The sequence below is a fragment of the Pygocentrus nattereri genome, chromosome 7 (genome assembly GCF_015220715.1).
Source record: "Pygocentrus nattereri isolate fPygNat1 chromosome 7, fPygNat1.pri, whole genome shotgun sequence".
NCBI classification, from domain to species: Eukaryota; Metazoa; Chordata; class Actinopteri; order Characiformes; family Serrasalmidae; genus Pygocentrus; species Pygocentrus nattereri.
In genome coordinates this window covers 43,649,794-43,659,791 of record NC_051217.1, presented here as the reverse complement: position 1 = coordinate 43,659,791, position 9,998 = coordinate 43,649,794, and the positions used below count along the sequence as shown (strand labels likewise).

The 9,998-nt window shown below is 38.9% G+C and overlaps 1 long non-coding RNA gene across 1 annotated transcript; it reads left to right on the top strand.

Annotated features, from left to right (window-relative positions):
- Window positions 1-300: 300 nt before the first annotated feature.
- On the top strand, window positions 301-2,036 carry LOC119263691. Its single transcript, XR_005130462.1, has 3 exons — window positions 301-379; window positions 1,314-1,422; window positions 1,951-2,036. It is a non-coding gene; the product is annotated as an uncharacterized LOC119263691 (long non-coding RNA).
- Window positions 2,037-9,998: the final 7,962 nt, after the last annotated feature.

The window sequence follows — 9,998 nt, the reverse complement described above, 5'->3', positions numbered from 1 at the left end:
CACCTGCGGTCATGGAAGTGACTGGAACACCTCAATTCAATGATTTGCAAAGGTGACTGAATACTTTTGGCAATATAGTGTGTGTGTATGTATGTATGTATGTATGTATATACACACACAATTATATATTTACATTTTAGTGACTTTAAGTGAATTCATAGAATACACATAACACCACAGATTTTGACCTAGAGTGCTTTATAGAGAAATGTAATACAATTAACTTTCTTTTTCTCTGCGCGTTACGTTGGCAGACTTTTAATTTGAAGCCACTTGTACCTTCATCATTAACACAGCTGGCATTAAGCTGTACATTCAGCAGATAGAAGTGATTTAAAGCCCAGAGGTCAGCAGGCAGGGAGGCGTTGAGAGGTGTTCAGTAAGTGTCCAATGTTTCTGTGAAATGTACCGAACCGAACCCGGCAGAGTTTTGCGTGTTATGGAGAAACACGTTCATAAACCTTTCTCGTGGTAAGAATCGTGCCCTGGCTAAACTGGGCTGAAGATGGCTTCCGTTTCGCCAACGTCTAGTTCGAATTTTGCCGTTCCACCTTAAGCGGTGCAGCAATTACATTATGGCGCCTCAGTTCTTATAACATTAACTGCCGCTTCATTTAAGGTGGAGCGGGCCAGTTCGAAACACAAGCCAGTTCCAACCTCGCGGTTAAGCTCTTAATCCCTTCCATTCCCGGCAGCCGCGGCTGAAGTGGTTTGTGCCCTACGACGTTAAAACAACATATTTCGGCGTTGGAGCATCAGCAAGTAACAAAACCGAAGGGAAAAAGTCAAAGCACTGAAAGCTAAACCGAGCTAAACCAAAGTGAGAGCATTGGGCCAGCTATTTAACTGAGCTCGAGGTCTTAGGCTTTACTACTTTTTACTGCACAGACCAGGTTGACTTTGCAGCCCAATTTCATGGTGTCATTCACTTTACTAGGTTGTTAAAAACAAACAAACAAAAAACATCTTGATTATAGTTTATTTCACAGCTATATTTTATATAGATATTGGCCCTGAGTGATTTAACACTGGGCATGGTAAACCAGAAGCTGGATAATACAAACCAGTTTTTACACTGAACTCTACCACATTCCCATTTTTGTTTTATATTTGAGTTTCATATGTTACTCAAAGGCTTTTCAGAGGTGGTGGCCTGAAAAAAAGAGAAATCTTGAAAGTATGCAGTTCCTTTGCTGTTGAAGTATCTGGGTATAAGAAATAAATTTTAAAAATCATATATAGGTAATCATTGTAAAGTTCTCAATCCTTAATTAAATCCATTGATAACTAACTTGTGAAATATTTCCCTGCAGTTTGAAATGCCACCCCGTATCAGTCCCCTTAAGGATGCAATTCAGCACGTTGTTTCAAAGACAGACAAAACATGCAGACTAGAGGTGAAATACATCAATGCAGTGAAAGGTAAGGTGGTGTCTGATAGATTTATTAGTTAGTAATTATTAATCTAACACTGGTTGGGTGATATACCAGTTCATGTGGTTTACCAGGTGAAACTCTTTTTAAGGTATTAGTTTTGTCATTACTTTTATACCAGTGTGCATGTAAATGCAGATAACACAACATACAAACAGTGCAGACCTCACTGACTCCCTCACCTCTTGTGTAGTGAGCTGCAGTAAAAGTCAGTCCTTTGTGGTAGCCATTAATGTAAATATACTAAACTGTGATATACACCAAAAGCATCAGTAATCTTAATTATACCATGATATAAATTGTTGCCCATAAGGCCCATATGAGCATCTGATGCAAACCTTCAGGGTACATTAAATAGGCACTATATTGCTGTCTATCTCAAATGAGCGACCATCTGTTGAGGTCAATTTTTGTGTTTTTTTTTTTGTGGTTCATATTACCATAGACAAATGAATAATGGTAGAATAGAGAAAAGTTTTCCTGTTTTGTTGAAAATGTTTTTGTTGTGTTTTACAGGACGTGGTGTATTTGCAAAGGGTTCAATTTGCAAAGGAGATTTTGTTGTTGAATATAGAGGAGATATGATAAATGATGCAGAATCCCAGAGAAGAAGAAAACTTTACCTTCCGTCATGTGCTGCATTTATGTTTGCGTTTAAGTGGAGAGGGAAAACATGGTGGTAAGATTTCAAGTTGTTCCTAAACTAAACTCCTTATACTGAACTATACTACGCTAAACTAAGTGATACTCTAATTTTGGTGTAATATATTGTGTAAGCCCTTTTTTATGTTTCCATCTTTATAAGTATTGATGCCTCTAGAGAAGATGGATCATTTGGACGGCTAGTTAATGACGAACACCAACATCCAAACTGTAGGATGAAAAAAATTGACGTGAATGGAAAACCCCACCTTTGTTTGTTTGCCTTGAATGACATCAAAGAAGGAGAAGAAGTAACTTATGACTATGGAGGTGAAGATTGCCCGTGGAGAACAAAGGTATGTTGCACAGTACACAGTAAACAGAACGGCTATCAGTGTTTCAGAATGTATTAAATAACCTTGTGCTTGAATTATAGTTTGAATAAATTAGAAATATGTTTGTCTCTATTTATGAGAAAAAAATCTGCATAACAAAATACCAATCAAGTGTTATCAGAATTTTCTTGATCAACCAAGTTGACAGTCTTCTAATACAGGAACAGGCAGTGGATAAACATGAAAGTTATTCATGTTTATGAGCCATTGAAGGTTATTTTAGATTAGTGAGTGTGTTTACATGCACTTAATAATCTTATAACTGCAGAATAACAGACTGTGTCAGTAACTGATTCACTTTGTGTACATTTAATAATCTGATAATTGCAGAAAATCAGATTGTGTCAGTATCTAATTCAATGTGTTTACATAGTCTTGAATAATCAGATAATGGTGAAACTCTGGATCTGCATGAGTTAGACAGGAATCGGATTTCTGCTTTATAACTAATTCTTATTAAAAATGTTGCAGGTGGGTGAAGAAACAGCTAATGATGCAAATGTAGAGAACTCCAACCATCCCTTCCATTTAAAGACTGGGGATGAACATAACGTGAAAACTCAGCAGGTATAATAACAATTTTAAATCAAAGGTTTAATTGCATACAGATTATGTAAAACAGTGTGGTTGGTTAGTGTAGTGGTTAACACCTCTGCCTTCTACGCTGTAGACTAGGGTTCAGTCCCCGCCTGGGTAAACACCCTACACTATACCAATGAGAGTCCTTGGGCAAGACTTCTAACACTGCCTTCGCCTACTTGTGTAAAATGATCAAATGGGTTAGGGTTAGGGTTGAATTGTAAGTCGCTCTGGATAAGAGCATCAGCCAAATGCCATAAATGTAAATGTAAACAGAAACAGAGGCATATCACTAAAAACTGCCTTTATAGATAAGCAGCATACAAGCTGATACTATGGCGGCATGCGACTTCGGACGGACCCTCCTCTCAAAGACTCAGATGGATGATGCTACTGGTCCAACCAACACTACTCAACAGGTACATTCATGTTCATAGCTTCATATTGAGTTCTACAGTCTTTCTTTGTCACGGTTCTTTTAGTTTTGTTATTATTAGCACCTAAAAGGAGGAAGAAATTAATTTTGACTATGATCTAGTGTGAGTCAGCAGACCCGAACACAGTTTAATGATGTATGTCCAGTAGCTTAGTGGTAGTGGGACAGGTAGAGCAGATTTGAACTTTCACAGGGATTTTTATCTTGGTTAATTATCACTCTATTCTGGACGCTCACGACGTCCCCACAACACACCTTCAGTCAGTGTGTGAGCAGAAGGTGTGTTTGAATGGATCGAAACAGCGTTTGAAAACTTGGATAAAAACTGGTCCCCACAAGTAACTTTAGCATAGAGTGTGAAAGGTGCCCATAAAACCTGTTTAGGGTGTGTAAAGGTGGTCAGAGCTTGGCTGGGCAGAAAGAAATTTTTTATGATTTTACTTTTTTTTTCTCTGAAGTCTGGTGTATGTTGCCATGCATCTCCTCTAAGAGATTTTGTCTGAAGAGGCAGTCAGTGTTTTTGTCTGGCATGCAGCATTTTCATCAGATTGATTTTTGTTTCTATATTTTAGTTTTCTAAAATAGTGTCTTTATGAAATATGCATTTACAGACAAGCAGCGTTACAGATAATGCTATGGTAGCGCACGACTCCCGTCCTTCCCTCCTGTCAAAGACTCAGATGGATGATGCTACTGGTCCAACCAACACTACTCAACAGGTACATTCATGTTCATAGCTTCAATTTGACCTCTACAGTCTTTCTTTGTCACGGTTCTTTTAGTTTTGTTATTTTAAGCATCGAAAAGGAGGAAGAAATTTATTTAGACTGTGATCTAGTGTGAGGCAGTAGACCCGAACACAGTTTAATGATGTATGTCCAGTAGCTTAGTGGTAGTGGGACAGGTAGAGCAGATTTGAACTTTCACAGGGATTTTTATCTTGGTTAATTATCACTCTATTCTGGACGCTCACGACGTCCCCACAACACACCTTCAGTCAGTGTGTGAGCAGAAGGTGTGTTTGAATGGATCGAAACAGCGTTTGAAAACTTGGATAAAAACTGGTCCCCACAAGTAACTTTAGCATAGAGTGTGAAAGGTGCCCATAAAACCTGTTTAGGGTGTGTAAAGGTGGTCAGAGCTTGGCTGGGCAGAAAGAAATTTTTTATGATTTTACTTTTTTTTTCTCTGAAGTCTGGTGTATGTTGCCATGCATCTCCTCTAAGAGATTTTGTCTGAAGAGGCAGTCAGTGTTTTTGTCTGGCATGCAGCATTTTCATCAGATTGATTTTTGTTTCTATATTTTAGTTTTCTAAAATAGTGTCTTTATGAAATATGCATTTACAGACAAGCAGCGTTACAGATAATGCTATGGTAGCGCACGACTCCCGTCCTTCCCTCCTGTCAAAGACTCAGATGGATGATGCTACTGGTCCAACCAACACTACTCAACAGGTACATTCATGTTCATAGCTTCAATTTGACCTCTACAGTCTTTCTTTGTCACGGTTCTTTTAGTTTTGTTATTATTAGCACCTAAAAGGAGGAAGAAATTAATTTTGACTATGATCTAGTGTGAGTCAGCAGACCCGAACACAGTTTAATGATGTATGTCCAGTAGCTTAGTGGTAGTGGGACAGGTAGAGCAGATTTGAACTTTCACAGGGATTTTTATCTTGGTTAATTATCACTCTATTCTGGACGCTCACGACGTCCCCACAACACACCTTCAGTCAGTGTGTGAGCAGAAGGTGTGTTTGAATGGATCGAAACAGCGTTTGAAAACTTGGATAAAAACTGGTCCCCACAAGTAACTTTAGCATAGAGTGTGAAAGGTGCCCATAAAACCTGTTTAGGGTGTGTAAAGGTGGTCAGAGCTTGGCTGGGCAGAAAGAAATTTTTTATGATTTTACTTTTTTTTTCTCTGAAGTCTGGTGTATGTTGCCATGCATCTCCTCTAAGAGATTTTGTCTGAAGAGGCAGTCAGTGTTTTTGTCTGTCATGCAGCATTTTCATCAGATTGATTTTTGTTTCTATATTTTAGTTTTCTAAAATAGTGTCTTTATGAAATATGCATTTACAGACAAGCAGCGTTACAGATAATGCTATGGTAGCGCACGACTCCCGTCCTTCCCTCCTGTCAAAGACTCAGATGGATGATGCTACTGGTCCAACCAACACTACTCAACAGGTACATTCATGTTCATAGCTTCAATTTGACCTCTACAGTCTTTCTTTGTCACGGTTCTTTTAGTTTTGTTATTTTAAGCATCGAAAAGGAGGAAGAAATTTATTTAGACTGTGATCTAGTGTGAGTCAGCAGACCCGAACACAGTTTAATGATGTATGTCCAGTAGCTTAGTGGTAGTGGGACAGGTAGAGCAGATTTGAACTTTCACAGGGATTTTTATCTTGGTTAATTATCACTCTATTCTGGACGCTCACGACGTCCCCACAACACACCTTCAGTCAGTGTGTGAGCAGAAGGTGTGTTTGAATGGATCGAAACAGCGTTTGAAAACTTGGATAAAAACTGGTCCCCACAAGTAACTTTAGCATAGAGTGTGAAAGGTGCCCATAAAACCTGTTTAGGGTGTGTAAAGGTGGTCAGAGCTTGGCTGGGCAGAAAGAAATTTTTTATGATTTTACTTTTTTTTTCTCTGAAGTCTGGTGTATGTTGCCATGCATCTCCTCTAAGAGATTTTGTCTGAAGAGGCAGTCAGTGTTTTTGTCTGGCATGCAGCATTTTCATCAGATTGATTTTTGTTTCTATATTTTAGTTTTCTAAAATAGTGTCTTTATGAAATATGCATTTACAGACAAGCAGCGTTACAGATAATGCTATGGTAGCGCACGACTCCCGTCCTTCCCTCCTGTCAAAGACTCAGATGGATGATGCTACTGGTCCAACCAACACTACTCAACAGGTACATTCATGTTCATAGCTTCAATTTGACCTCTACAGTCTTTCTTTGTCACGGTTCTTTTAGTTCTGTTATTTTAAGCATCGAAAAGGAGGAAGAAATTTATTTAGACTGTGATCTAGTGTGAGTCAGTAGACCCGAACACAGTTTAATGATGTATGTCCAGTAGCTTAGTGGTAGTGGGACAGGTAGAGCAGATTTGAACTTTCACAGGGATTTTTATCTTGGTTAATTATCACTCTATTCTGGACGCTCACGACGTCCCCACAACACACCTTCAGTCAGTGTGTGAGCAGAAGGTGTGTTTGAATGGATCGAAACAGCGTTTGAAAACTTGGATAAAAACTGGTCCCCACAAGGAACTTTAGCATAGAGTGTGAAAGGTGCCCACAAAGCCTCTTATATTCTTGGTGTGTAAAGGGTAGACAGGTCTTGGCTTGACATAAAGAAATTCTTTGTTTTACTTTTTTTTTCCTCTGAAGTCTGGTGTATGTTGCCATGCATCTCATTGTAGAGATTTTGTCTGAAGAAGTAGTTAGTCTTTTTTCATGTCATGCAGAATTTTCATCAGATTGATCTTTTTTTTCTATATTTTCATTTTCTAAAATAGCATTAATATGAAATTTCCATTTACAGACATGCTGCATTAAAGTTAATACTATGGTGGCGTGCAACTCCCATCCTTGTCTCCTGTCAGAGATGGATGATGCTACTGGTCCAGCCAACACTCCTCAACAGGTACTGTAGATTGAATTCTCCAGTCTGTCCTTGTCACTTTTTTGTTGTTTTGTTATTTTAAGCATCTAAAAGGAAAAAGGCATTTAATTGTAACTGTGATCTAGTTTGAGTCAGTATACCTGAGCACAGCTTAATGTTATGAGTGGTATTGGAGCTTTTCCAGCAGATTTGAACTTTCACAGGGATTTTTATCTTGGTTAATTGTCATTCTATTCTGGACACTCACGACGTCCCCGCAACACACCTTCAGTCAGAGTGTGAGCAGATAGTGTGTTTGAAAAATTGGACTGGTTCCCACAAGGAACTTTAGCATATAGTGTGAAATATTCTCAGAAAGGTTATTTTGTTTAACATGTATGAATGTGGAGCTTGATTGGACAAGAAGAAATATTCTGTAATGAATTTGATGTTTTTCTTTGTTCATTTTTTTTCAAGTAATATGTGTGTATGTGTCTCTCCAAATAATGGTGTTAAATATTATTTATATTGTTTGTTTCATTAACAGATTGTGACATGTTTTGAAAACAAAAATGAAGTTTTTGTACCAAGACTGAGACGGACTAAGAGTGTCATAGTAAGTTTTCAATTAAGTGGCAAAATGAAGATCTGAGGTTGTATTTACAACTTCAAACAACAACCTTTTTCATGATCAGTTATTCAGTGTGTTGAATTATTCATTGATAAATTATTTGGTCTGTAAAATACCAACAAACAGTGAAAATCCATGCAGTACTTTTTTTTGTACAAGAAGTAAAGAATCAACCCTTATACAATTGTCAGAATAGTTTCTGATTTACTTGTCAATTTACTGATAAACTGTTTAACTAATTGTTGCAGATTTACAGATTTCTCATTATTTTTGTTTTTTAGATAAAACACACAGATCTTGAAAATTCTGATGAACTGTATGATTCTACATCAGAGGGTGAAGATCATTCTACACCAGACAGTTCAGATAATTACATTCCAGATACTACTTCTGAAAGTGACAGTGATGATAGCCTTAAACCAAAATATAAGTCTCATGATGATTTACTGGATGTCTATGGCTCAGTGAGTTCCCCTGTCTGTGACTCCACAACTTCAGACAAAATGATCTCTGATAGGCACAGACTTACATCTGAAGTGTCTGGATCAGATGAAGAACCATGTTCAAGTCAGAATGTAAATGACAGCATTGTTGTTGGTGCATGCACAAAAAAAGGTGGGAAGAGAGTGTACAACAAGAGACATTATTGCTTGTATTGCTGTATCCCTTATGCTAAGATGGCAAGGCATCTTGAATGTGCACACCAAGATAAATCTGATGTGGCTAAAGCTTTAAGCTTTCCAAAGGGTTCCAAGGAGAGAAAAACCCATCTAAACTACATTCGCAACCGAGGAAACTATGCTCACAATGCTGCTGTCATGGAGTCAGGAAAGGGAAAACTAGTGCCATTTAAACGTCCACCTAAAGAAGTGCAAGGAAATGACTTCATGCACTGTGCATACTGTCAAGGACTTTTTACAAGAAAGGTGCTATGGCGACATGTGCGCAGTTGTAGACTTCGACCTGGATCGGTTGCCCCAAACCAGGAAAGAACCGTGTTCAGTCCATGTGTACATACACAGGGCCTGTACCTTCAACTATTAGTAAACAACTGTGGGGAGTAATCAGTGCCATGAATCCTGACTCAATTACAGATATAGTAAAAAATGACCAAGTCATTATTGATGTTGGGCAGCACTTGTTAAACAAAGGTGGAACATCAGCCAAAAATCAACAGTCTGTGCGAGAGAAGATGCGAGAAATGGGAAGGCTGATTCGCAATGCTAGAAAAGTCACCACCTTAAAAAAAATGGAAGACCTCATAAATCCAAAGAAGTACATGGAGACTGTCAAAGCTGTCAAGTTGACATGTGGGTATGACAGTGAAACAAATAAGTTTTTGATTCCATCACTAGCAAACAAACTTGGGAATACCCTGGTTAAAGTAAGCAAACTCTTAAAAGCTCAGGGATTAATCTCAAACAATGACAAACTTGTGAAGAATGCCAGTGAGTTTCAGGATGTTCATCAGGAAAAGTGGAATGAACTGATCTCGGCTACAGCTTTGAGGAACATTAGGGAAGCAAAGTGGAATGTGCCTACTCTCATGCCCTTTACCGAAGATGTCCAAAAAATGCATGCATATCTCACTCAAGTGCAAGATGAGTGGTACAATTCACTCTCTGAAAGTCCCTCTACAAAGGCCTGGATGGAGCTGGCAAAGGTGTGTCTGGCCCAGATCATACTTTTTAACCGGCGCAGGGAAGGAGAGGTGGCAAGCATGCCCTTATCTGCATTTTCATCAAGAGACACTTCTGACCCACATGTGGATGTGGACTGGGCGCTCTCTGAAGTGGAAAAAAAACTCTGCAGACACTTCTCAAGGATTGTTATTAGAGGAAAACGCGGTCGCCCGGTTCCAATTCTTCTGACTCCAAAAATGCTGGGTGCGTTAGAACTCCTTGTTAAGCAGAGAGAGGCTTGTGGGGTTCTAAAGGACAATGGTTATATGTTTGCAAGACCAGAAGCTATGACACATTTCCGAGGTTCAGACTGCATTCGTGGCTTTGCAAAGGCATGTGGTGCAAGGTGCCCCGAGTCGCTAACATCTACCAGACTGCGAAAGCATGCTGCAACCCTTTCAACAGTCCTGAACATGACAGATACAGAGATGGATCAGCTTGCCAATTTTCTTGGACATGATATAAGAATCCATCGTGAGTTCTATCGACTACCTGAGAAGACGCTGCAGCTCGCCAAGATCAGCAAAGTTCTAATGGCACTGGAGCAAGGAAGATTAGCAGAGTTTCATGGCAAGAACT